Source organism: Arachis stenosperma, chromosome 7, assembly GCF_014773155.1.
Source record: "Arachis stenosperma cultivar V10309 chromosome 7, arast.V10309.gnm1.PFL2, whole genome shotgun sequence".
Classification (NCBI taxonomy): Eukaryota; Viridiplantae; Streptophyta; class Magnoliopsida; order Fabales; family Fabaceae; genus Arachis; species Arachis stenosperma.
In genome coordinates this window covers 15,780,018-15,785,627 of record NC_080383.1, presented here as the reverse complement: position 1 = coordinate 15,785,627, position 5,610 = coordinate 15,780,018, and the positions used below count along the sequence as shown (strand labels likewise).

The following is a 5,610-nucleotide window of genomic DNA, read 5'->3' as shown; positions in this document are numbered from 1 at the left end:
ATGCTAATTCATAGGCTAAATGTGACAAAAGGTTATCAAAATACTCTAAATTCAATACAAAATAAACCGTCAAATTGGGGTTCGTCAATCGCGTCATTGAAATTTTCTCCAATCCGCGCGGTCGCGTGAGCCATGCGACCGCGTCGGTCTTCGCTGGTCATCTCTTTTGGTTTCTTCTTTTTCTCTGCAGAAACTTCATCAAATCCCTCCGAATGCTACCTAAAATAAATAAAATTGTGTAAAACTCAAAATAGCATCCATAGTGGCTAAAATATAATTAATTCTAAATTAAACTCAACAATTTAGATGCAAATTCACTAGGAAAAGATAGATAAGATGCTCACGCATCAAGCCAAGAGAGGAATACTCCTGGCGTTCAAATGCCAGAAAGGGGGGAAAAGTTGGCGTTAAACGCCCATTCGTTGCCCAGTTCTGGCGTTCAAATGCCAGAAAGGGGTAAAAGTTGGCGTTAAATGCCCATTCCTCACCTAATCCTGGCATTCAAACGCCAATGAGGAATCAGACACCTGAGAGTGCTGATAGTAACCCCTCTAAAAAGGCTTCTCCAACCACCTCTGTAGGGAATAAACCTGCAGCAACTAAGGTTGAAGAATATAAAGCCAAGATGCCTTATCCTCAGAAACTCCACCAAGCGGAACAGGATAAACAATTTGCCCACTTTGCAGACTATCTAAGGACTCTTGAAGTAAAGATTCCGTTTGTAGAGGCACTTGAGCAAATACCTTCTTATGCTAAGTTCAAGAAAGAGATCTTAAGTCATAAGAAGGATTGGAGAGAAACTGAAAAAGTGTTTCTCAAAAGTGTGATTGCAATTTCGTGCACCACTTATGCTCTTCTTCTTTTCCTTTGTTCATCATCACGGGTAGCCAGGTATCGATCTAACTTTCCTTCTCGTACGAGGTTTTCTATGACGTTTTTTAAGTCAAAACACTCATTGTCGGAGTGCCCGCGGATCCGATGGTATTCACAATATTCAACCCGATTTCCTCCTCCTTTTTTGCCTTTGAGTGGTCGAGCTGGTGGTATTTTTTCTGTGTTGTAAACCTCTCTGTAGACATCCACAAGAGACACCCGAAGAGGGGTGTAATTGTGATAATTTTTTTGTTTTCTCTTCATGGCGATCTTCTTTCTTTCTAGAATCTTTGTCTTTATCCCGAGAGGTGAACCCGGTCTTTGAGGTCTCTCCTAATCGGGAGTTTTCTTCCATGTTGATGTACTTTTCCGCTCGTTCTTGCACCTCGTTCAAAGACGTGGGGTACTTCTTTGATATAGATTGACTAAAAGGCTCTTCTCGCAGGCCATTAATGAGACCCATGATGGCAGCTTCTGTTGGAAGGTTTTGTATATCCATGCATGTTTTGTTGAATCTCTCCATGTAGTTACGCAGGGTTTCCTGCTCTCCTTGTCTGATTCCTAGTAAGCTCGGAGCATGTTTAGCTTTGTCCTTTTGGATGGAGAATCTGGCCAGGAATTTTTTAGCCATGTCGTCGAAACTTGAGATGGACCTAGGAGGGAGATTGTCGAACCATCTAATTGCTGTTTTTGTTAAAGTAGTTGGAAAGGCTTTGCAACGAACTGCATCTGAGGCATCGGTGAGATACATTCTGCTTCTAAAGTTGCTGAGATGATGGCTGGGATCTGTAGTGCCGTCGTATAAGGTCATGTCTGGGAGTTTAAAGTCCTTTGGGATTTTTGTCTTCATGATTTCTTTGGTGAATGGGTCTTGCTCCTTTCGTGCGTTATCTTCAGGAATGGATCGGCTGGCTTTCGTCTTGACATCGGCTTCAAGTTTTAGGAGTTTGGTTTCTAGTTCCTGGCATCGCCTTATTTCTCTTTGTAGATCCTTCTCGGCCTCTTGTTGACGTAGAGCATCTTTCTCAAGTTGTTTTAACCGATCTTGAAATGTCTCCAGGGCTCCCTCGTTTGGGGAGTTCTTATTGTTGATTTGGGGAGTATCTTTTGGTGTAGTGTCTGCGTTTTTGTGCGGCGTTCTATCCTCTAGATCCGAGTCGTGGTTGTTGTCATGGTCGTCCACCATGGTGCTGGGATGACTTCCAGGTTCCCCGGTAACGGCGCCAATGTTCCGAGGGTTACCTGAAACTATAGGTCGATCTCGGATGACATCTTCTGTGCTGGTCGGGGCTGTTGTGTCCGACTTGATGATGGTGCTGATCCTTTGTCCCCAAAGGGTGGGGGGTACCTGCAAGGGACTCCGATGCTTAAGTTAGCAAGGGTATTAAGCAGGTATTGAGTAGAATCAGAGTATGAGTTATACCTGGGTGCTCCAGTGTATTTATAATGGCGTAGGGTGACCTTTTTAGATAAGATAAGTTAGTTATCTTATCTTATCTTTATCTTATCTTCAAGTGAGGTCATCTTTATCTTCAAGGGAACCGCCCTTCTCTCTGTAGGCTTGGGCTGCCTTAGGATTTGGGTCGTGTTCCTTTATTTGGGCCCTTCTTTGGGCTTTCCTGGTGACTTGGTGATGCGAGAGCATCTTGTCTATCTTTTCCTAGTGAATTTGCACTTAAATTGTTGAGTTTAATTAAGAATTAATTATATTTTAGCCACTATGGATGCTATTTTGAGTTTTGTTCAATTTTATTTATTACAGGTAGCATTCGGCAGAATTTGATGGTGCAGCACAAGAATCAAAGGAGATGGCTGCGAGAAGCGACGCGCACGCGTGCCTCACGCGTACGCGTGATCTGGAAGTATCCATGGCGACGCGTACGCGTGACCGACGCGTACGCGTGGTTTGAGGAGTTGCTCCGCGACGCAGCCACGTGACCGATGCATCCACGTGACTTGCGAAGAAGACCAGCGACGCGTACGCATGACTGACGCGTACGCGTGACGTGCACGATCTGCAGAAATTACAGAAATCACTGGCGTGGATTTTGGGCCACATTTTGACTCAGTTTTCAGCCCAGAAAATACAGATTAAAAGCTACAGAATGGACAAAGCAAGTGGTCCCCACCCATCAGCTGAAGACTCGTCAATTAAATTCAAATTTAAATTCAAATCTTATCTTTTAGGAAAAGATATTATTTTTAGTTTTAGATAATTAGATTTTAGATTTATTAGGATTAGTTATAAATAGAAACTCTGTACATTTAGACAGATACCAGATTGTTACCAGAACCTTTATTTTTCTTCTCTAAACCATGAGCAACTAATCTTTCATTGTTAAGGTTAGGAGCTCTGTCTATTTGTATGGATTTATTCATTTGATCTTTCTAATTTAATTCATGTCTTGATTTATATTTCAATAATTGTTTTTGTTCTTCATTTTATGAAATATGGGTGGAACGGAAGTATGACCCATGTTCTAATTGAGTTCTTGTAAAACTTGGAAAAGCTCTTTACTTGAACAACAGCTTGAAAATATATTATACTGAATTTTTATTGTTTGTATTTAACGGGATACGTGACATATAATCCCCTTATTTTTGGATAATTAGAATTCTTTTGGCATATAAACTAGAAATTGATCATCACCCTCTAATTGGAATTAATTGACCAAGGAATTGGCAATTAATGAATTTTAGAGGAGACTAGGAAGGTCTAAGGAATTAGGATCTAGTCATATATAGTTTGCCATGAAATTAAATCTTGCACGATTAAAATAGTTAGTAAGAAAATAAATATGGAAAAATAGATAACTCTTAAACCTTAACTGTTTTCTCTAATATTTTATTCCCAACTTATTAATCTGCCTGTCTTTGATATTCTGAATTTACACTTAAACTTTTTGAACATCTCAAAACCAATTTCTGCTTGCCTAACTAAGCTTATCACTCAATAACTATTGCTTAATCCATCAATCCTCGTGGGATCGACCCTTGCTCACGTAAGGTATTACTTGGTACGACCCGGTGCACTTGCCGGTTAGTAAGTGTGGGTTATAAATACCACACCAAGTTTTTGGCGCCGTTGCCGGGGATTAATAGTGATTAACAACTATTAGTTGTTTGATTGCTTAGATTAGGCGTTTTAGTTTTAATTTTTATTTACATATTGTTTTATTATTTTTCAAAAAAAAAATAATTAATAAATAAATAAATTTTTAAATAAATAAATAGCACTAATATTTTTCTTAATTTCTGAAATTAAGTTTGGTGTTACCTATTTATTTTTTTTCTATTTATTTATTTATTTTATTCAAAATTTTTATCTCTTTACACAGGTTACCTCACTGGGAATTCTCTGCACTCTGACGTAGAGATTCCCATTCTTTCTTATTTTCTGTTTGTTTATGCACAGGAACAGACACAAAGAACATCTCTTAAGTTTTGATCCTGAACCTGAAAGGACTTTCAGGCGGCGTTTACAACAAGCAAGACTTTATAAGGCTGCAGAATCCACCATGGATCCGACTAATAATGATAATACCAACGCAGCAAACCTGAATGGGAATGAACAAAGGAGAGTACTTGGCTCTTTCTCTGTTCCTACTGCAAATCTGTATGGAAAGAGCATTGTGGTGCCTCCTATTACTGCGAACAACTTTGAGTTGAAGCCTCAACTGGTCACCCTGGTGCAACAGAACTGCCAGTATCATGGTCTTTCCCACGAAGACCCAAATCAATTCATTTCAAGTTTTCTGCAGATTTGTGATACTGTGAAGACAAACGGAGTGAATCCAGATGTGTACAAACTAATGCTCTTCCCGTTTGCTCTGAGGGATGGAGCAAAACTATGGCTAAATTCTCAACCCAAGGATAGTTTGGATACTTGGAACAAGGTGGTTACTGAGTTTTTCACAAAATTTTTCCCACCAAAAAAGTTGACTAAACTTGGGATGGAGGTTCAGACATTTAGACAGAAGAATGGTGAGACTTTGTATGAAGCTTGGGAAAGATACAAGCTACTGACTAGGCAATGCCCTCCAGACATGTTCTCCAAATAGACACAAATAGACATATTTTATGAAGGCTTGGGTGAAATGTCCAAAATGTGCTTAGATAATTCTGCAGGAGGTTCATTGCACAAGAAGAAGACACCGGAGGAGACTATTGAGCTTGTTGAATTGGTTGCTAGCAACCAATATTTATACTCCTCTAACAGGAATCCTGTGAACTCTGAGGCTCCTCAGAAGAAGGGTGTCATGGAAGTGGAAACTCTTAATGCTATTCTTGCTCAGAACAAGCTTATGTCTCAATGATGAGCGGATAATTTATACGCTTTTTGGCATTGTTTTTAGGTAGTTTTTAGTAAGTTCAAGCTACTTTTAGGGATGTTTTCATTAGTTTTTATGTTAAATTCACATTTCTGGACTTTACTATGAGTTTGTGTGTTTTTCTGTGATTTCAGGTAATTTCTGGCTGAAATTGAGGGACTTGAGCAAAACTCTGAAAAAGGCTGACAAAAGGACTGCTGATGCTGTTGGAATCTGACCTCCCTGCACTCAAAATGGATTTTCTGGAGCTACAGAACTCCAATTGGCGCGCTCTCAACGGCTTTGGAAAGTAGACATCCAGGGCTTTCCAGAAATATATGATAGTTCATACTTTATTCGGAAATTGACGACGTAACTTGGCGTTGAACGCCAAGTACATGCTGCTGTCTGGAGTTAAACGCCAGAA

At 39.8% G+C, this 5,610-nt stretch overlaps 1 non-coding gene across 1 annotated transcript; it reads right to left on the bottom strand.

Annotated features, from left to right (window-relative positions):
- Positions 1-4,817: 4,817 nt before the first annotated feature.
- Positions 4,818-4,924, bottom strand: LOC130942624 (small nucleolar RNA R71). Its single transcript, XR_009071190.1, has one exon. It is a non-coding gene; the product is annotated as a small nucleolar RNA R71 (small nucleolar RNA).
- Between the last annotated feature and the right edge of the window lie 686 nt (positions 4,925-5,610).